Genomic DNA, 22,007 nt, shown 5'->3' with positions numbered 1-22,007 from the left:
TGTTGTACCACTTCCAGCTCAGTCTCCAAGCATGGAGGCATTCAGGGACATGCAATTCCATGACTTTTACTACTAAGCCTAGCTGAAATCACCAGAGAGGAGACACAAGCAAGGACCAAGAAAACAGAGCATCTCCATTTCCGGCTATCACTGGGCTGCCGAGGGTTTAGCAGCTTTTCAGACAGGGGTGTAGCTCAACACAACCAGTCAGGAATAAGAACAGATGGCGATAGTTTCGCCAGAGACGAAATGTCCCCCTATACTGGTTGCATAGGGAGGTTCATGCCTCGGCTCCTGAACAGGACTCCTCTGGGCTCAGCCTCACGCCACCTCTTCTCCCCTCTGGCACTTTGGCAGTAACTGGGCGATGCCGTTGGAGCCTGTAGCACAGTGACACACTCGGTCTTCTTTGCTAAAGGAAGCATCCTCCTATGCCTTCCTCCTTCCCTTCCTCCTCCTGCTCTGAGTCTTTTCTGAGAGTCCCTCACTCTGCTGCAGGGTGTCTTGCCCAGGCATTTTGAAAAGTTACATGCAGATGTGCTATCAATAAAATCATGCTAGAAAAACATTCAGAATGTTATGTAAAAGAAATGCAAATAAGGCCTTGGCTATCTAGTAAAATTTGTACTTTTCCAGAAGATGCTGGAAACTTGTTCCTTCCCTTAGAGTCATCTCTGCCTATTTGGATCTTCTCATGGAGGAACTGATTTTCATTTTCCCAACAGATGTTAACAATGCCATCTCCACTTTTTTATGGTTTCAAGCAGCTTAGGGCTTCAAGCTCTAAGCACAGGGCTAAGAGATGGAGGAGAGACAAGGAACATGGTGATGCTGAAGGGAGGGCAGGCAGCACTGCACGAAGGAAGCATTCAAAAGGAACGTTATTGTCCTGCAGTTGCTATGGCAATTGGTGCGGACAGTGTAAAAAGTCTATTTCATCCCTTTGCTGTGCCAAATGTACAGCACGGATGGCACATGCAACAGCTTGCTCTTGGGAGACTCCAGTAAGCCCAGCAACTGCATTTAAAGGCCACAGGTGGTAGACTGCCTGGATTTTAATGGGAGACACAGATAAATAGCATTTGCTGGAGTGGCAGATAAGCAGCATTTGCAGGACTCGGTAGTTGAGATACAGAAGTGTTTGCAACCGTAAGCAAAGGGCACCAACATTTAAAGGCAGGTACGCTGGGTGTAAAGTACAGGCCAGCTCCTGCAAGCGTGAGGTGTCACTGGAGCAGCTGGGACGGTGACCGGGGAGGGCAGAGGGCCCCATCCCAGGTGCTGCATGCTTGGCCTCTGCTGACGTCAGTGGAAGTTCAAGGCACTTAACACCTCCCAGGACCAGGCTGCAAGAACGACTTCCAGAAGGAAACTGTCTTGAAAACAGATCATGTGCTGTAAAATGTAGCATAGATGCAAAAAGGGCAGAGCAGTGCGTGTTGCAAAATGTGTCTTCTTTAGTGCAGTATCCCCAAGCTGTGAGCTTATTCACTCTTGGCTCTCTCTTCCCACTGTCTTATCTGTTATGATGTTGGCACAGAGCTGAGTCCGGTGGGACTGCAGAGCTGGAACACAACAGTAAATGTTCTCCAGGTTTTCTTTTCTTATAGAATTCCCTAACTCCCAATCTACTTAAGGGGGAGCCATGAGCTAAAGTAAAATTATAGTTTTGTCTTCTTCTCAAGCCAGATATCTCCAGAGGGAATTCTGCTTGCATTGTACTTTTCCTCCAGAACTACTACCACCACCACAGCACCTTGCAATGAAAACAGATTCTTTCTGTTCCCTGATGAAGGTTTCAATTAACAAAGGTAGATTAAATAAATGAACAGCCTTTAGTCAATTCAGGTTTTTTGTTCTTTATACCAGTTGTTCTATACACTGGAATTTTATATTTAAACTTTTATAGTCAGTCTGAACATTTATATAATGTTATAAAGTCTGCAGCTGTTATATGTGAATTGGCAAAGAAAGGAGAGAGTATGTTTGCAAAAATAAAAAAGCTTCTAGGTCTTCTTATCTATTTTTAGAAACGCAAATTTTCTAGTTAAAATAAAGTTTTATCTAATAAATAGTACTAAATGTAGCAGCCTCAATTTCAAACTTTTGTGGCTCTCCAAATTATTTTGAAGATTTGTAATTTTTTTCTAGCAGGAAAACTCAGCAAGTGTTACTTTCTGCACCAGGCAGAGTAAAAACATTTAATAATTTTGTGACTTTCAAGGATCTGTTCTCTCTGTTGCATTTTAATGCCCCAGACTGCTGTATGCTGGATATCACAGACAAAGCAATCCTCTCATCTTAAATCAGGAAAGAGGATTTAAATACACAGGCATATATGTATGATCCACCAAAAGAATGTCACATCCTATATGTGAACAATTGTCCTATATCCCTATATCCTACTGAATATATACATACAGGACATTGCATATATTGGACCTCAAAGCTACCATCAGGGCTAAGAATTTATACAGACTGAACCTCCAGAGCTTGATAACTTTGCATTACATGTCATCATTTTATTCATCACAGGTCATTATATTTACATTGTTTGTTAATTCACTTTATATACAAGGAAAGTCTCAATGGATATTGCCTTCTCTTTTACTATGGTCATAATAGCCATAATAAAATTTTTAAAAAATAATAAAAAAAACCCCAGCTTTCATTTTCTTCTTAGATATTTCTCATTTATAGTCTGGCTTTACTCAGTTTTAGTAGAGGTTGAAGATGCTCGGTATGACACAGGGTTGCTGCCCTCTGGCATAAATGTAGAAATTGCTTTTGAGAGGTAGGACAAGATCTCCAGGTCCAGCACAAAACATAAAATGAGAAGATGTGACTAGAAGATATGCCCCTGGTCCTATGAAAAATATTTTAATCAGGCAAGAAATAAAGCAGCCCTGACATAGAATCACAGAATCATAGAATGGTTAGGGTTGGAAGGGACCTTCAAAGGTCATCTAGTCCAACCCCCTGCAAGAAGCAGGGACATCCCCGACTAGATCAGGTTGCTCAGAGCCTCATCCAATCTGGCCTTGAACGATTCCAGGGATGGGGCTTCCACCACCTTTCTGGGCAACCTGTTCCAGTGTTCTACCACCCTCATTGTAAAAAACTTTTTCTGCTCTGCATTAGAAGAAATAATTGACTATGTAATGGTCTACCCAGCTTGCCATAACAAGAGCACAAGACAACTCAAGCTTCCTTCAGCCCTGTGGACACAGTGAGTGAAAACAGGAGGGCCAGGAATCAGTGACATCAGCCATGGCAGCTAGCAAAGAGGGCTGCACTACTTCAAGAAGGTCCCCAATCTCCATTCCCTTTGCACCCCTGGGAAAAAAAGGCACCTCAAAGACAGAGCAAAGAACAGGACAAGACAGTCATAAATAGTCAGCAAACAAATCATTTGGCACAGCAGAAAATAAAATCTGAGCCCCAATGTCAGAAATGCTGGCAAAGTTTCTCATGGATATTCAGTGTTTTCTGACCAATATTTACAGGAGTAACCTAGAGGAGAGAGGGAGTATTCCAGCAGAAGCACAGGGTATTTCACAATTCTTTATTTAATTATGGTGGTGTAGCTGGAGTCTGGTCTCATGGGAAGCACAATGGAAGATTAAATGGCAGCAAAGATCATGCTGCATCCCTTATCTGCTCATGTCTAGATTTCTTTCACATATGAGTTGTTTGTAACATGCTGAACTTTTTTAAAAAATAAAGTTGAGTGTGAGGGGAGACAAGAAAGGGGTCAGCTGGACTCAGCGTGACCTTTTTTTTTCTCATAAACTAACACTTGTGTGTTTGGGAGCAATGAACTTAATATGGACTTTGCTCAAACAAAGACAGATTCAAGGTTAAGGGGGAGACTTTTGTTGTATTATGCAATGCTCTGGGATAGACTATTGTTGGTCCTCGCTGTGCAGATGTAGCCATGGCTGATTATCCCTACTCCCAAGCCTCTTTACTCACCCGCACTGTTTGGTTTCCAAGAGAATGATTCTCTAGTGACTGATTTATTTCTGCAGAAATGTGTACGTAAAACTAACTTATTTTGCAACTGTTCAGCATTGCCCATCCTCTACCCTTAGCAACAGGCAAAAAAAGGTTTTACAAATCATATAGAATTCCACAGTAGGGTTTGTTGGGTTTTTTAAAAATACTGTGTTTAATGTGAAGACTTTATATCTTGTAATAATAATTCAGTGGACATGAGGATAAAATCCAGAATTAAAGTTATGGAAGGAAAACTAGCAGTGGGATGTCCCCTACTACTACTGAAACAAAATCAGAAAAACAAGTTTTATAATGAAATATTCTTGAGTTTCTGTAGTGCTTATAAAATTCTACATTTAGTTTTAATTCATGCTGTAGGCACCAAGCAACTAGCTCTAGAGTAATGTAAAGAATCTATTAGCACTGAGTACACGGTATGTGTAGTGTGACAGAGGAGGGGAAAGATGTAGATCAGCAAAAAGGTGGGTAACAGAGGTTATACTTTATAAAAAGAGAGACATACATTGTCTTCTTCCTGGATAAAGCGGCAACTCTGTGTTTCTTATATAGTGAACTGAGTAGTTCCCGAAGAAATTAAAAGTTGGTCCCAGAAGAGTTTTGGGTTTGCAGGATGCTCCTTTGGAAGAATAAAATTACATTACCCCTTGAAGCTTTCTAACAGAAAATGGCATTGCAAGATGCATCACAAGAAACAGTATGCTGAATTGGAGGATTTGAATAGTGGTACAGAAACTTCAGGGAAGAAAAGAAGATTAAAAAAAGAACTAAATTCCTTTGTACACAAAGAATAAGCAAATATATTCACTCTGAAATCGAGGAAAAGGCAAGAAACAAATCTGAATGTCTCCTGTATTTCTTGGTGAAAAGAAGGGCAACAGAAAAGGGGGTTGTCAACACCACAACATACTATAAATACATAATAAGAAGGAAGAGGTGAATGATACTTTCTGATGGCAAACTTCTGAAGCATTCAAAGAGGAGGATCTGCTGGAGATCAGTGACTTTATTCAACTGTCAGTTGGGATGGGGGTGTATATTTGCAGTATACTTGGAGAACAATTTGTAACTTCAGAAAGTATAAGGTAGCAAAAAAGGAGAGGTTATTTTAGGTTATGAATGAGAAGATTAAATCTGAAATCATGGAGTTTTCTTTAATAGGGACAATAGCACAACAGGGATCATGGATTACATAAAAACTCAAGGAACTGGAAGATCTTTTTGGGAAAAGGAACAGGAAAACAAGGACAAGAGAGGAGGAGTTTCTAACTGAGACAATCTGAAAGGGAAGAAAGTTCAAAACTAGAGTGAAAGGCTGATATGGCTCCACTAGGAACTCCTTAAGGATGTGAAAGTTTAAAAGGAATCGTAAAAACTGAGATCCAGGAAAAGTAACTAAGGATGGGAACAAAAAGCACATGGATAAAACTAGAAAAGTTATGACAAGAATATACAAGAAACAAGAATAAAATCCAGCTACACATTAAAAATCAAAGGAAGACAGAGATTCACTCTTTACCAAGAAGAAAATTCCACAGAGAAGGCAGAATACTGTTAGCTGTTTCACTGTTTGCAATAATTTTAATTACATCAGCAATAATCACACATTTAACTACTTTTTTTTTTTAATTGCAAGATCAGAAAAGGGAAAAATACGTTCAACTATGAAAGAATTTGCATACCATCAAGTTCACTGCTAAGAACTCAGCTAGAGCAACCTGAACCAGTCATGATTATTTTTGAGTATTCATGGGTCACTGTATGAATCTCAGAAAAGTCAATTTCATCATGCTTTAAAAATGGGAGATAGAAGTCCAGGGAGCCTAATTTTCAGTGATTATCTAAAATAATTTAAATACATAGAGCAAATAATTAAGATATTAAAAAGATAATTCTGTAGGTGTATCAGAAAGAAATCATATCAAGCCTATCAAATTTCCTTTACAGATTGCCAGCCTCCTGGACACAGGGATTGCAGAAATAGTCCCTGAAAGGTGTCCTAACACAGGAAGTACTTTTTATAAACAAACTAGGGAATCAGAGTTTAGATAAAACACCCATAAGATCTTATATAGCTGATTGGAAACACTGCTCTATACATTCCTATCAATAAAGAGGGCCACTTAAAGACAGGTACTATAAATAGGATATTGCTATCTTAGATGTATGACACCAGGGTGAAAAGGTTGACAAGCACTTGGGATACAAGCTCAGAATTCAATGTGATCTTGGGAAAAGAAATAGTCCAAACAAGATGAAATTATTCAAAGACAAGTTGAAAGAAAGAACAATAGTTCACATGAAATCCAAGAATCTCGGACAGTTGGGGTAATTTGCCCTCAAGAGATGCCTGTGTCTCTCCTTTGCAACTAGATGAAGCCCAGTGAACTGCATAGACAAACTGCCTAGCTTTTGAGTGGCTTTTGTAAGGTGAGATAAATTCCAGTTCAGAAGAACTGAAATGCAGATATGAAGTGGAGAATATTTGTGGCTGGGCAACAGTTCAGCAGGAAAAATCTCAGAATTACTGCAGATCTCAAACTCATGATGACTCAAACGTAATGTTTTGCAGAAGAAACAATTCTCATTCTGGGCTATATTAAGAAGATTGTTCCATAAAAGAAATTTAGTATTTATTTATTCAGCCCTTCTCAGAATTGACAAGGCCACATCTTAAATCCCGTGCCTAATTTTGGAGGGATAGCAGAAAGAATCCAGAAGGGAGAGCTTCAGAAAACATCACCCGTTGATGGTCCCTTCAACCTTACAGCTGTATACTTCTTTAGCACAAAAACCTTCTGTCAGCTGCATGATTCACTTAATAAAATATTACTGGATATTAAAGTGTTCTAGTAAAATAATTTATGTAACAGAGAAAACTGGTGTTTGAACTGTGGAAACCAGTTGTAAAGAGGCAACTTTGGCTTCCCTACACAGGAAAACTTCCTCCAAGGCTATATTTACCCTGCTTGAAAACTATCTGGCTGGCTCCAGAGCAGATCTCTCCAGCTCTGGGAGAAGTCTGCATATGCAGATGTTGCAGATAGGGATGGGATCAAATTCCTGCTGTGTGTCCTCATGCAAGAGAGGAATGAGGCTCACAGGCTGCAGCTCTCCAGATCTGTCAAACTGGCATCTCTTGCCATCATTACACTTGCACTATAATTGCCGTCAGAAATTATTTATGGCAGAGCGTGAATTCTAGGGGTGAAGACAATTCCAAGGATGCTCAGTGGTGTATCAAAATCTGCTCACAGCAATAATGAAGTGTCTTACAGCTGGTCCCTTGGTGGGGTCAGCCTAAGGCCAGGGATATGCTCTGTCCAAAATTCTCCATTCATCCTGCTAGGAAAAAGAGGGAACAAGCCATCTAAACAAGGTAAGGCTTTTACTATCCCAAACAGAGTTCAGCACGTGGACTGTTGCCTGCACTGGAAAAGTTAAAGAAAAAAGCAGCAACTGCGAGGAGGAGGATAGTGCGAGGAGGATGCTGATGACATTACATATGTCATCTTGATGAGCTGATGAGGGAATATTAATTGCCTTGACACATAAAAATGTTGAAAGCTTTCAGATCTGAAATACTGGAATTGGGTAGAAATATGACCAGAAGTTGCCATACTTTGAGTTTGTTTGGATTTATTCCAGGGAGCATTTCAGAATTTTGCAATCAAAGTAAAGAGCCTTTGAAACATCTCTTTCAACACAGTGATGGCAATCATTCCCTCTGTGAGGCACAACCACCACACAGAGCACTGTAATTTTGAATTCTTCATTAATTATCTCATTAAAAGCTGCAGAAAATACACACTGTGCCAGCTCATCAGCTGGTGTAAATCAGTACAAATCCAGTGTCTCCCATGTGAAGCCCACTAAAAGCACTAAAAGTCATTTAACTGACATTTCTGCAGTACAGATTTGTTTATTTTATAGAGCCGAAATACAGGCTAAATGAAATGTTTGTATAGGACGTAAAGCCAGAGATGAAGTGTGCTATGGCTTTTACCTCCCCTTTTTCTCACCAGTGTTTAGCACACAATGGAGAATGGCTGGAGTGACACTGTGGGGTTAATCTTGATTCCTTAATGCAGGGTATTGGAGATCTCCACATCTGCTCTGAGCATACTGAGCTCTGACACGTCTCCTGCTCCCTGAGAGCAGTGAGAAGCCACAGGGCTTTGGGAGTCCCAGCCTCTCCCTTCCCCTTTGCTTTCCTGGGCATAAGAGGTTCTTTGTCTTTCAGATGAACCCCTTATATCTCCAAGTACAAGGCTTCAAAATATACAGGGTTTTTTCCTCTGTTTAAAAAAAAAAAAAAAGATAAATAAACAGACAGGTGTCTTCACAAAAATTTCCATGCATTTTTTTTCTCCTAAAATCCTGTTAGTTAAACATTTCTCCAAGACTCAAACACAATAAACTAGAATATGTGCAAAGCAGATAAAATAGCTAAACTCTATTTCACCAGGGCATTCAGTCACATGCCAGACTTAAAATGCATGAAATTACTGTGCTTTTTACATTTTTAAATACAAACTCATGCATTGGAAACAAGACATTTAGTAGATAATTAGTAGGAAACTGTTGCAATGATGGTATTTGTAGGTTGCTAGATACATACTGGAGTTTAATCCTCAGGTAAATCTAAAACAGCTTTCCTCTCTTAAACTGAATTACTTTTATTTTACACCATGGTTCATTATTTTAATACAATCAATATGCAAAGTTATCAGACCTTTAGTGGATGTAAATACGTTTCCAGACATAGTTGCTCTTTCCTGAAGCATTTTCATCTGGGCTGACATTTCTACTAGAAGATAAACTGTTATGTATTTGAATATTCATATTGTACAGTCTTCTATAAACAAATATTTTCAATGTCATACTTGTCAAAGATGTAAGAACACAAGTAAAGTACTTTATAGAACAGCTGTTCTTTTAATGCTTTAGTCACTTCAGGAATTTAAACAGAACATCCAGTACTAGCCAAAGAAAAGGAAAGAAAAAGTAGTTAATACTCACTCACAGACTTGTAGAACATAAATTTTCAGTCTTATGGGAAGATTTTTCGACAATTTTTTTTTAACTAATGGTTAATAGCAATGATTTTTGCAGAGCTCTCAGTAGCAACACATTTCCTAGAGTGCAAGTAGATAAATTAAATGGCAAGAGATGAATTGATGAAGAATTTGTGGCTATGGATCTGTGAATATGGATAACAAATGAAAAGGTTGACAGATTTCAACCTTCTTTTTCGTGCTGTTTTCTAGCAACCTGCCTTTTCCTCCCTGGGATGTAGAAGCCGCAACTGTTTTGCACATTTCTTTGTAAATTTTGCTGCTTCATCAAAGAAATAGGCAACCATCATTTTAGAAGACTACAACCCATGCAGCAGCGGGGTATATAATCATATTTTACCTGTCTAGAAAGTGAGTGAAGGGTCTAGGGCAGACAATGAGTCCTGATTGTTGACAGAAGGAAGGAAGCATGGCTCTGTGGAAAGGCTCAGCACCACACTGACAAAAATACAGCTTGAAGTTAACCACGCTGCCTCTTCTAGGTTGGTCTTTTTATATGTTGGTTTTTTGTTTCATTTTCTCATTTAGAATAGCAGCCTAAAATCAAATGTCAAAATAGGCATATCGAAATTAAGATCAACTACTAAATATTAACTAAAAATAAAATGTTCTTTGATTACATTTATTTCAATGTCAGGTCATGGAGAATGACAATAAATTCACAGTTAGTCATAGAAAGATTCATGGACTTTCATTACTCTTTCTTCATTATAGTTAACTCAAAGCACATCTTCCAGAAATGCACCCAAAGTTAATTTTCACATCATGGGAGCTGAAGCATCCGTTTTGCCGTTGGTCACTATCTTGTGTGTCTATATGCACTTTCGTACTCCCTAAGGCCTGAAATCATTGGAGCTAGAATTTGACCTTTCCAATGCCTATCCCCTCGTTATGAATAGTTTAAGGAGAGTTTGTTCATCTTTCATCTGTCTGTAACTTGACACAAGTAATCAAGTGGGAAAAGCAGAGCTTGCCACTTCAAGCTGTACCCTGGCACACGTTGCATGGACTATATATGGGCAAAGAAGCCATCTACTGAAAATTCCAACTGTAATAATTGAGATTAGTAAATCAACTATGCAAAGGAACATGAAGTTCAAGAGTCTTAGAGACACTGGTAAATATTTCCCCACCCACCCCATCTTGCTCATTACTGAAAATCCATGAGAACTGTCTGACTGGAATGCTTTGGTTTGAAGCCTGATTGAATCTTGGACAAGATGCTGCACAAAAAGCATTTTCTTCCAGCAACCTACCAATCATACTAACAGTTGTTGATTTCAGATTTATCACTTCTCTTAAGAAGTGAAAAACTATCGTAACAGCTTCCAACACTAAGAAAATCTGCCAGAGGTAAGAGACATAGAGAAAATAATTAGGATTGAAGGAAATTTATTTTATTTTTAATGAATTTTGATCATGCTTGTATATGTTTATTTCCCTACAGTTCTTCCCATTTTATTGATGTCAATCTTTTCACCAGCAGTAAATAACAATCTTATATTTTAATTGTTGTTTTTTTCTTACTAAATCAGTTATAGGAGTCACGATTCCTAACAGATTCATAAATAAAATAGCATTTTATAAGATTCTTTTCTGATAGCTTGCCAGATAAGACTTCAAGAAAGGATACCAGTTGTCTACAAGTGCTACATTTCATATGTTTTCAACTATCCCTTCTCTGTAAAATGTCACATATTAATGACAGCATTCTTAAATGTGTTTTAGCTGGAAGGAAAAAAGTCAATGATCATTTTCAATTGCAGGTTCAAATATAATCTTTACAAGCTTTTTAAAATTGAGAAACTAATTAAATTGATTATATGCTTGCTGATTCCTAAATCCAAATTAAAGGAGTTCAGCTACGAAGTTAAAAACGTAGAACAAGATGATCAGATTTCATAAAACATGAATGGGTACAACCCATTAAAATGTTAGACTACAAAATTTTCCCTCTGGCTTTAAAGAATCCTTCGTTCCAGTTAAAACTGGTGGAAATTCCTATTACTTTCTGCATGTAGAGATGGACATTGCACTTTCCAAGCGTGATTTTGTTTCTTTACAAGAAAAATACACCAGTTAGGCACTGAACTGAAACTGGGGTTCTTGTACCATTAGATGTTAACTACTTTTCAGGCATGACTCACTTAGAAGTATATGAAAGTGTAAAGGTAATGATTTCAAAATCAGACTCTGAAACCCAGCCTTAATTCGGCCACTCAGAGAAGTGTCTTGCTATTACAAAACACTGTGGGCTTCTCAGCTCCCTCTTATTTCTGCAAACAGCAACTGTTAAGTTTTTTGCAAAGTAAAACTCATGAAAAGTCTGTCTTCAGAAAACACAACTGTTAAAAAGGATAAAATAAATCATTCCAGCTTTCTGGTTCTCTTGGGGAAATATCTGTTTTGACACCACCAGCCCCCAAAAGAGAGAAGTGGTAGAGACTCTATAAAACCGTGTTATTAACTTATTACTACTTTACTTGGAAGGCACTTAGATACTGTAGATGGTTACATCACCTTAACCAAGATGTAATGTAGATCTTTGTGTGACCTGAAGTGACCAAATATCAATATAATAGGCTCTCAGAGCTGCAATTTGGGTATTTGACTTTGTTTACAGATGGTAGCATTTCAGTAAGATTTTCCAAATAGAAAAGAGCTATTTTAGCATGCAAAGTGTTTTGGGCTAGGCTCGTCATTACCTCATCCAACATAGATACAAAAGCAGCTATGATGACAAGTTTCACAATGTTCCTTGCACATAAATGCTTCTTTTTTTTTAGATGCCATAACTTGGATTTTTCTCAAGTCACCTGTAGCCTAAAGCTCTCAGAAGTCTCCTTTGCTCTCTAGTAGAGAGGGTTCATTTCACCACATCGCCACAGGGCATCAAGGTTGGTTTGGGACAATTGCATGACTCTGTACAGCAACTTGGTGACAATAGGAAGCCTCTTTAACTCATGAAAATCGTGTTGGCTCTCAAAGGTACTCAAGTGAAAAAAGAGATCAGAAGGATGTGAACATCATCTGCAATCAAGTGCTGGGCAAAGCGGTGTGTTTCTTTCTACTATGTTATTACCTACACACTGAAGTACTGTGAGACACAGCTCTGAGCCCAGGAGAGGAATGAATTTCTCTCTCCAACAAGTGATAAAATCAACCTGGGATTCACAGTATATAACGGGAGGAGACTGAGCCAATTCTAACTTTTAAGCACATACATACAGGGGGCCCAACCCAGGCACTTCTATCAGTGTATGAATGAGTTTACTCCTACCTCACACACCTCCTTTTTGCAGGATTGCCAGGAAGGACAAGAGCCCTTTGTCCCTTCTCCAGTCTCAGCTATGTAGAAAAGGGCAATGATAATCAGAGTTCAAGCTTTTAGTAGTAACTCATCTGACTGCTGGACCTTTCCTTACAGAAATGGTACTTGGAAGGAAAAAGTACTTGGTACTTAGAAGGAAATCCCCCACATCTTCTAATCACTTGCAGCAACTAAAAATTGAAGATCATTATAAACATCAGCCTTGGCAGCATACTAAAATCTCTTTCCCCTCTAATATAGCTCATGCTGGAGGCCTGATCCATTGGCTTCTATTCTGGGAGGCAAAAGAAGGTAGTCACTGGGGCACTATTAAAATCAGAATTTCTTCAAGATATTTGCATCACTTAAATAGGTCGTAAACAAAGGCAGAAGCAGTATTTACTGTGCTATTAAGGTAAACAAAAATAGCAACTCACAGGTAATTATGAAACAGATTGAGTTTGGCAGGTGAGTTCCAGCAGTCTGGTTTTGATTTCCAAAGGAGGGATTAAAGCCAAGCTATAGACCTGCCATAATAAATTAACTATGTTCCCATACTTACATGGCTCGTTTCTTTTCACTTCTACCTTCATTTTACACTAGCAGCATTTGGCGCTCTGATGTCGAAACAGGCCTTCTCATTTTTTAATCACCTCTGAGCCTGAAGTTGGTTTTATGGCGGAGTTACAGCCACTGCACAGCAACCAGCTTGGGGCCATCCTGCTAGTCCATACCTGTGCAGCGCCGACCCCAGGACCCGGCAGCTCACAGAAGCAGAGAACATTCACTTACATTTTTGAGAGGAAATGGCTTGTCAGTGAAATAATGAGTCCTGTGAGCAAAAAACACAGGGGGGGGGGAAAAAAAAAAAAAGCAAATATTATGATAGGATCAAAAAGGGGTACCATGTGAGTGAACTGAGCATGGAGGGTCAAAGAGGAAGGCAAGTTTGTGGAATATATTTAAAACAGGGAAATCTGCTTGGTTTTCTTTCCTATTCCAGCCTTGAATATAAGATGCCATGTCTCTTCAAGGGATGTTCTCAGTAGTGACGCAGGCACCAAAGAAGCCTGGCTTTATGCACTGCAGAGCAGTGACTGATGTAGTCTGCATGTGAGGGATGAGGATGCCAATGGGCCAGGACCCCTTGTAGCACAACCGTCCTCACACTGGTATACATACCCTACTGACTGCCAGAACTTCATTCTGCGTACGCCGCCGCTGCCCTTGCTGCCACTGCCCGGCTTCAGACACGGCGAGGGCAGGTGCCTACAGCCCAGCTAATAAACTCCAGAAAGACAGAGGTGTTTCCAAAAAAACAGGTCTTACAAATTTGGAGTACTGCTGTGCCCTTGAAAGTTTTGCTCACTGGCCTTTGGCAGTGTTTTTTACCTTTACATTAGCCATGAGTACAGCAGGCAGGGAGACAGTCTAACCCTGGGGTCCAAGGTGAAAATCATCAATCCTGAGTAAAACAGTAGCACTGACAACAAATGCAAGCTACTTGGAGAGTGAGTACCCCAGGCCAAAAGAGGGAGCGAAGGAAAGGAGAGCAAGTATGATTTACCCTTTCGACAGGCAACTGACGTATGATCACTGTGCTGAAATGCCGGTTACAACTTAATGTACATCTACTTTGAATCCTTTTGCTTAGACCAAAATCCATTAACAAGGCCCAAGAGATTAAAAACTAAGAAATGACAGAAGTGAATTACTACTGCCAATTTTCAGTAGTAGAACAATAAAAAATGCAGAAATGGTGATTTTTTTTAATTTAAGTTTTACTACCATTTCAGATTTTAATGTGAGCTTTTGTGAAGACTTTGCCAAACATTTTGTTGCATTTCTAGTTTTAGTGCTGTTCTTTTTGGTATGCAAGTATCAGAATTCAAAATTGTGTTTAAAAGTACAAATACATTTCTCATATAAACTCTAGTTTTAATCGGTAATAACTGACTCTGCCCAGTGCAAAGTTCTCAGTTTTTGAAAAGGGGTAGAACTTGGAAAAAGAAAATGTCGTACCTACAGACCTTTCTAACCAGGAAGGTCAAATAACACATTCTCATAGGACCTTTTTAACTACCCATCAGGACCAGTTTCAAAGACTTCTTATTCACAAAACCTTCCAATCTCACATTTTCATGAGTGACTACTGCACCAACAAAGTTCCTGGCTGACCTTGGCAGATCAGAGCAGTGTGCCACGTTGCCCATCATGCTTGGCAACACTGTTCTGGCTTTCCACAATCTCCCACCTTGCTGTTTATATCTAGCTACCATCTCTTGTGCAACACCTAGACTGTAAACTCTCTGAGACACAGACCATTTCTTCTGCTGCGTGTTTCTACTGCATCCAGCACGCTGGGCTGCCAATCCACAATTACACCTCCTAGGTGACATGATACAAATACAGACTGTGGTCGCAGTTGTATTTCCATCAAAAATACGTGTCATGCTCCTACTGCCTATGAAAGATGAGAGATAGAACTTATTAAATCAATGTCCAAAAATACATGCTCTTTATTACCTAAAAGTAGAGTAATGATCTTATTTTATAAAGCATTTGCCACTTCATTCCATTTTAATAGGACAAACTGTGATCCAGCAAATAGTAAAAAATAAAAAAAAAAAAGTCATTTACTCCCTCCACTTGCTGTAAATTGGTGCAGGTTCCTTACCATCTTTATTAGCTTTGTGGAGTGAGCTGAAACTAAAGATATTTCATCTTTGTGCCTGAGACTGTTTATATTTGAGGAAGAAAATATGAATAATGTTAATTTTCCTTGTAAAATCCAAAGTATTCTATCAATACATTATTGTTACTTAACAGCTGAAAGAGTGGTAAACAAAAATAAGAAACAGAGCAGAAAACTGTTCTCCATGAAAGGAAAGATATCTTCTTTCCAGATGGAGCTCTGTGCTAGCACCATCTGTTGATCTGAGCAGTGATAACAGAATAAGTATTGTAAACCCACAATGCCCAGTCAGAGAGTTTTATCCCACCTGGAATTAAGCAAGAAAGTTCCGATTTTCCACTGCAGTGTATACAGACAGCAAGGGCAAGCTTTTGCTACCTGATGCACACAGCAAAAAGGGAATAGGGAAAATTATGATCTCAACACTGAAAAAAGGCAATGGGCTTTCTTGCAATACATCTTAGTAGTGTCATCTAATGTCACAGGAAAGATGGCTTAGATGCTCAGAAAGTTAACAAAAATAACCAGAGATATAACAGCTAAAGCTAAGCAGTATATTGCTAAGGTAGTATAACCTTGTCTAGGAGTGTTTAAACCCCAGATATTTGAGATTAAGAAACTGTCCCATGTGATAAATGCCTTACCTCTGCTATCTGCGGGGTTTTATGCATCTCCTTCTGAAGCACCTGATGTTGATCAGATCCAGCATGGTGACCTGAAGAGACTATGAGGCTGAGTCAGCAAGACAGGCACTATGTTCCCGTTTAGAAGCCAGAGCTGGGGGAAATCCCACCACAAATCAAATGCAAACTGAGCACAGAAGTCATCTGTTCACCTTCACACTGCTGAACACAAGCTTACTGTGGATGACCAATTTGGACACGTGAGCTCCCACATATTTAATCCCTTGCATAGGCACAGATATGCACCACTGCTGACATATCTGAGGATGCAGAACCAGAGGCTGCTGCACCCTGAAAAACTGCCTCTCTTACAAACACTTCTTTTCATATAAAAAATGTGAGGGTTTGGTGATGTATTTTATTCATGTTGTGGTTTAGCTTTTGAATCCTGTTGTGATAGTCGGTCATCACACAGTTTCTGCCCTTGGAAAACATCCAGGTCCACACACCTGTATATGAGCACCCTCATCTTCCTGTGCAAATCCCTGTCTGCCGTATCAGCAAGGCACACCCGCTGTCCCAGGATCACAACAACTTTTCTCAAGGCTGCAGTTGACATTTTTTCAGGGCATCTATTCCATGTTTGGAGAACACTCAAACAAGAGGAAAGCAGGGTGAAAGTATAGTCTGTTAGGAAACAGAGTTTCCATTAACATAGGCACCTTAAACTAAGGATACATAAATAAGGAATCCAATAGGAGATTTGTTATGAAAAGCCCAGACAAATCCAGTGCTGGATAATTGGACAAATGGATAATCTAGAAACGAATAAGGAGATGAAATGGTTTTTAACTAGATGGAAACAGATTTGAGCTCCTTCACAGTCACTCTGTCGTGGTTTTCCAGACCTCCTTATCCTCTGTGTGCAAGGGAATAGAGTTTTATCTCCCTGGATAAGCAGCTTCCACACCTTTCATCTGGTGACTAATGGCAGGCAGCTCCCTAACAACCCATCATCACAGAGGCTGCCAGTCATGAGGTACAAGTCTTCTGAGAGAGCAAATTTTATTACAAATCAAATATACTAAATTTACTCCTTAAAAACCCTCAGATTTATCTTTGTTGCTGAGGCCCAAAATAACTGTGAAATATTTAAAATGACCTGTAAGCCTACTATTGGAAGCAAGTTTGGTTCTCCTGACAAATCTTTAAACTTCACCTGTAACAATTAGAAATATATCTCCCAACTTGTAGCCTTCCACTCGTGTCTGCTAAATGTTCCTCGAGAAACAGATTGTTATCAGACTTGATCTTTTCTACCTAACAAAACCAAGACCAAATTCCTGATTCTTGCTTCAGTATTATTTTCCTGGTGTGGGAACAAAACTGAGTGACAAGTGTTGGAAACTTAACAGATGTAGCTCCTTTCCTGAGCTATTGTAATGTATTTCATGAGTGCTGCTACCCCACCTCAGTCAGGGATAGTAGGTATCACCTCAGCACTGGTTGATGCAGCTGACATTTAAGCCAACGCATTCTTCCCCACAGTGAGCCTCACTGGACCACTCGCCTACACAGCTCAGCAAAATAACTAAACTAAAAAATTTATTCCATCATGTATCCACATAATACGATGAGAAAGACTCTGTACCATAATAAATATTCTGATTTTATTTCCATTGACAGGAACTTGAGGCAACTTACTTGGCTTCAGTAAATATTTCTAATGTAGAGAAGTGATAAGAAGAATAATGTTGGTCCTTGAGCTCATGAAGTACTCAGAAACTCAGAAACTTATCAAGACGTCCTCTGGCATACTGTCCATTGCAAGAACTCATTGCTAACATTGCACCCTCGCTTGCATACAGAAGTCAAATACATCACTAAAGACAACAATTCTGTAAACATAACCATGGAAAATAACTTGTGCATCTAATAAATGCTAAACCAAAAAGTTCAGCATAATTTTAGTATTGACCGTTGGCAACACATAACAGCTCTCTAAAAAGTCATATGCAGTCACACAACTGTAGCATCCTGACTCTTCAGAACAAACAGAAATACTTATTGCAATAGAAATTTAAGATATATTTCTGTGCAGGTGACTGAGGAACTGATCATCCAAGTTTGGGGTCAGTCACTGGATAATTGTGGAATGGTGGCTAAATATTGCATAGTCTATCTGCTTTTCAGAGGGAAAACTGACTTGCCATATTTGATATTGCTGACAGCTCTATTCTGTTTCATAATATGGTGGCAATAAAGACTGAGGTTATACTCTGGAAAATCAGGAATTTATGTATGGAGTTTTCCTCTCTCATGTGTTATTGCAACAGGCAAAGAAAGTGCTTCTCTTCTGCAGCAGCCACACTGCAGATGCCATTGCAGATCAAGCAATTCCCAGAGATCATTTGGCTTATAGTAGTTTTATTTGCAAGTTAAGATAAATGACTCCAGGGGAAGAAGGAGGAGAGAAGTGATGACTGGCATAACCATTTTAGTCTGTAGAAAGAGAGAGACAAAGACTATCTAGAACTGTGCTCTTCTCCACGCCTTAACACAGGCAATGATCTGTGAGGTGGAGCTCTCTAAGACTGCTGGTGCCTCTGGCCAGACTGGTACAGATTGTGAACACATCTGCACTGGTAGCAACCACTGGTAGCAACCACAGAATTCACTTATTTCTGTGAATAAGTGTTGTAGGAAACACGATAGGCAAATTAGACCACTTCTGACAAATTGTCATGAGTGTCCAGTGCTTACTGTTTAGTGTCCTATTCACCTCATCTCATTTATAAGGAAATTTTAGTAGGAGAGAGCAAGTGCCGAATAAAATAGACTATTTGATTATTTTCACACAAAGCTGTGATTACAAGCTTCATGCTTTCTGGAGCACAGTTGGAAAGGACATGAAATTAAACTGCGAGTGAGGATTGCAAGAGCAAAACAGAAGTGGAGTTTGTTGTATTTATTTTTTCCTGGGTAGGGGTGAATGACGGCTTCTTTCTGCTAAACATGCAGTTAAGCTAGATCCTTTCATCAGCAGAGCTTCCCCAAGTTCAGTATATGGCCACTCTTCTGCTGATTTCATCTGCAATTTCCTCTAGGGAATCTTTTTCAAACTTTAAACACGTAGAAAATAAATAGCTTTCAGACTCAAATAGATCTACCCTATGTGCCTTTTTTTTTTTTTGTGGAGATGGCAGATTCAGTTCACCTGCAATTTGGCCAAAAGAAAAAAAAAATGCAATGCTTGAAATTAAAGTTCTGATTGCAGCCTGGGAAGTTTACTTTGCAGGGCAGCATGACTGTGTGCTTATTTTACATTTCCCAAAGACACATGCTCCCTAGAGCAAATGCTGCTGAATTTGCATTCTCACAATGAGCCTTTAGGGACTCCAGTTGAAGTTGCTGAGATGTTCATCTAAAAATGACGCAGAAAAGATTGAAACAGCCCTGATCACGTTTAACATCTGGGAAAAAAAACCCAAAACATACTTTGACTATCATTCTTCTCAGTGCCCCAGATTGGGACTGGAGAGGAAGAAGAGAGGAGAAGGAGCAGCTGGGCAGCCTGGACGAAAGACTGGAAAAGAGGTGCTACAAAAGACAGAGCTGACTGGCCAGCGGTGTGATGCCCCAGTAGCCTTTTCCTCCTCCACCCCAGTGCCCCATTTTATCCATGGACATTGATTTGGAGTTTGAGAGGGGAAGGTGGGCAGCAGTATGATGTGGCATTTGCAGTACCAGTTGGCAAAACAAGGCAGTCAGGACTACGATAAAACACAAGGTTTGAGGAATGGCAGTGTTCAATGGTTTCTTGTATCACAGGATGCAAAGCATCACACCACACTATTGCCTACACATTGAGCAGAACAAAACTCCTTGCTGCCCTTCAGCCTCCACAAATCACAAGCACTCTTGATATCACAAGGTGCCACCAAAACAAAGCAGAAGCTGATGCCTGGACTGCAAAAGTCCTTTCTTTCTGCCTTCAGAATTTTTAGCAGAGCAGAACTCACTTTGCAGAGGCAGACACAAGTAGCTGTCAAGAGCATCAAGTCACAGAGATTGAAAAAGGGAGAGAAGGAGGGCATTGAGTGAAATTTGTGGCATAAAGCATAAACCAGTTGATGCTGAGACCTCTGCATCTGTATTTTATGCAGTCCAGGAGGTTCGTTGAGACTAGGTTGAGTCTGGCTTCATGGACCAAATTTCCCTACTGAACATGTGGTCTGAAGCTGTACGAAGGACCTGTGGCTGCTCTGTATCCCTACACTCCCCTTAGGTGAACATCTTAGTACAAACCTGGGGCAAAGGTTCCAGTTGAGTCTACCCCAAAAGCAATCTACCTTGTGCACAGAAATCCTACTCTGTGCATGGAAATAGCATGCAGCAGATGGGACAGTCTGAGGACTCACTTCTGAAGCACAGTGTCTCAGTTGACCTCACCTATTCCTACAGCAATATTGCTAACAGACCAAAAATAAGAAAAGGATTACAATGTTCTGCAGCTTGTGATCATAATAAATATGAAAAGCTACCTTTCCGATCACTGAAAATGCTCTTTGAATAGCTATGATATGATGATTAATTAACTCATTTTTCAAGTGCTCATTTTTCACTGCATCTCAAAAATAGCTAAATCAGATAATATTTTAATCCATCATCTTTTCACCGTCACTTTTGGCACAACCCTCCTCTCTTGACCTTATCTTTTCAACTTCCTGCTAAGATGTGTGTTTAATGAAACAAAAAAAAACTGCCTAATTTTCAAGCTCAGATCCAGCTCTTTCCCTGTCGCAGTCATCAACTAATTTCCTTAAAACATCATCACATAATCAAAGGGCACCCCTGGGGACCAGTGTCCTAACCCTGTCCTGTCTGACAGATGGAAGATTCTTTTCTTACAAGTCCAAAGCTCAAGGTTGATATGAGTCCTTCAGGGAACAATACTCATTTTTTCCAAGCCAGTACCAGCTCCAGGTCAACTATGGCACTAACTATAAAAAACCCAAAGACTTTTCCTGTTGCTCTGTCAATGCTCTTTAATGTTAACCTGAAGGGAGTACCCATTCCTCATACAATTGAACTAATCACCAACAAAAGTGCATACATGCATATTATTTTGTGAGCTGAACATTTGACCTCCTTCATTGTTGCCCGGTTTACTCTGGACAGAAATAACCAAGTTATTTGTGTTTGGCCAGTTCCCCTCTCCTAGTTCCTTCAATGCTCTAACTAGATGTTAAAGAACAAACTGGTAACCTTCCCCAGTGCAGCTACTTACCTCTAAAACTCAATAATCAATCCCAAGTGGATGACAAATGCTATGCAATTTATTCTGTGCTTGGCTGCAGCTTGAAGGAGCATGGACTCTGAATTAGTGAGCTCTTTGGGTTCAATCTGGAAAACATATGTTTCCCTTCCATCATTCAATCCATCAAAATTCAAAAAAAAAAAAAAGGCCTGGGAAAGGCACATGGCACATTTTGATATTATTCATTAACATTAATGTCCTTGTTATAAAGATATGTTTTATTTGCAGGTAACAATAGCCTTATGGGCATCTGGGAACACTTTGAATGATTGCCAAAAAAAAAAAAAGAAATTTGGGTCATAACTAATGATCAACATCCCCTTTTAATCAAATGAAGCCATCATAATGTGTCAATCCTCTGGGGGAACAAGGACCTTTCACCTTGCTGGGGCCTGCTGAGGCCAGCAGTAGCTGTAAGCAACCCTGGCAAGTGGCCTTTTACTTTATAGAGGGGAAAAAATGGAATCTATCCATCAACACACTCACTTGTGACACTGAACACACAAAGGAAATTAAGTCTGATCAGTGGGGTAGTGATATTGCCTTCAAGCAAACCCATGCATTATGGAGCACCCATTCAGGGCTTTTCTGATACCGTTGTAGTTCTCCCCTGGCACCACTGCTGGGTAGCCATTGCTCTAACACTGAGGAGCCTCCTCCTGGGACAGATCTTCAGTAGAAATATGGAGTTCTGCCTGCACCTCCAGAGGTTCACGTAAATGAGACTCAAAGGCACACCCTGGAGCTCTGCAAGGGCATATTTCTCCCTACAGCATTGGTTGTTCTATAAAGGAAAAGATTTCTCAGGTGAATGGATCAAAATTCTTCAGCTTTTTTTTTTTTTTTCTAATCAGGAAATAGTATTTTTCTAAATAGATTTTGAATGGATTTGGAAATAAAATAAAAAAAGAACACATACCAAAATTGCACCAAAGACAGAGAAGTTGCTGGTTTTTTTCAGACA

The sequence above is a fragment of the Chlamydotis macqueenii genome, chromosome 3 (assembly GCF_036417535.1).
Source record: "Chlamydotis macqueenii isolate bChlMac1 chromosome 3, bChlMac1.mat, whole genome shotgun sequence".
NCBI classification, from domain to species: Eukaryota; Metazoa; Chordata; class Aves; order Otidiformes; family Otididae; genus Chlamydotis; species Chlamydotis macqueenii.
Note: the sequence above shows the minus strand (reverse complement) of the source record.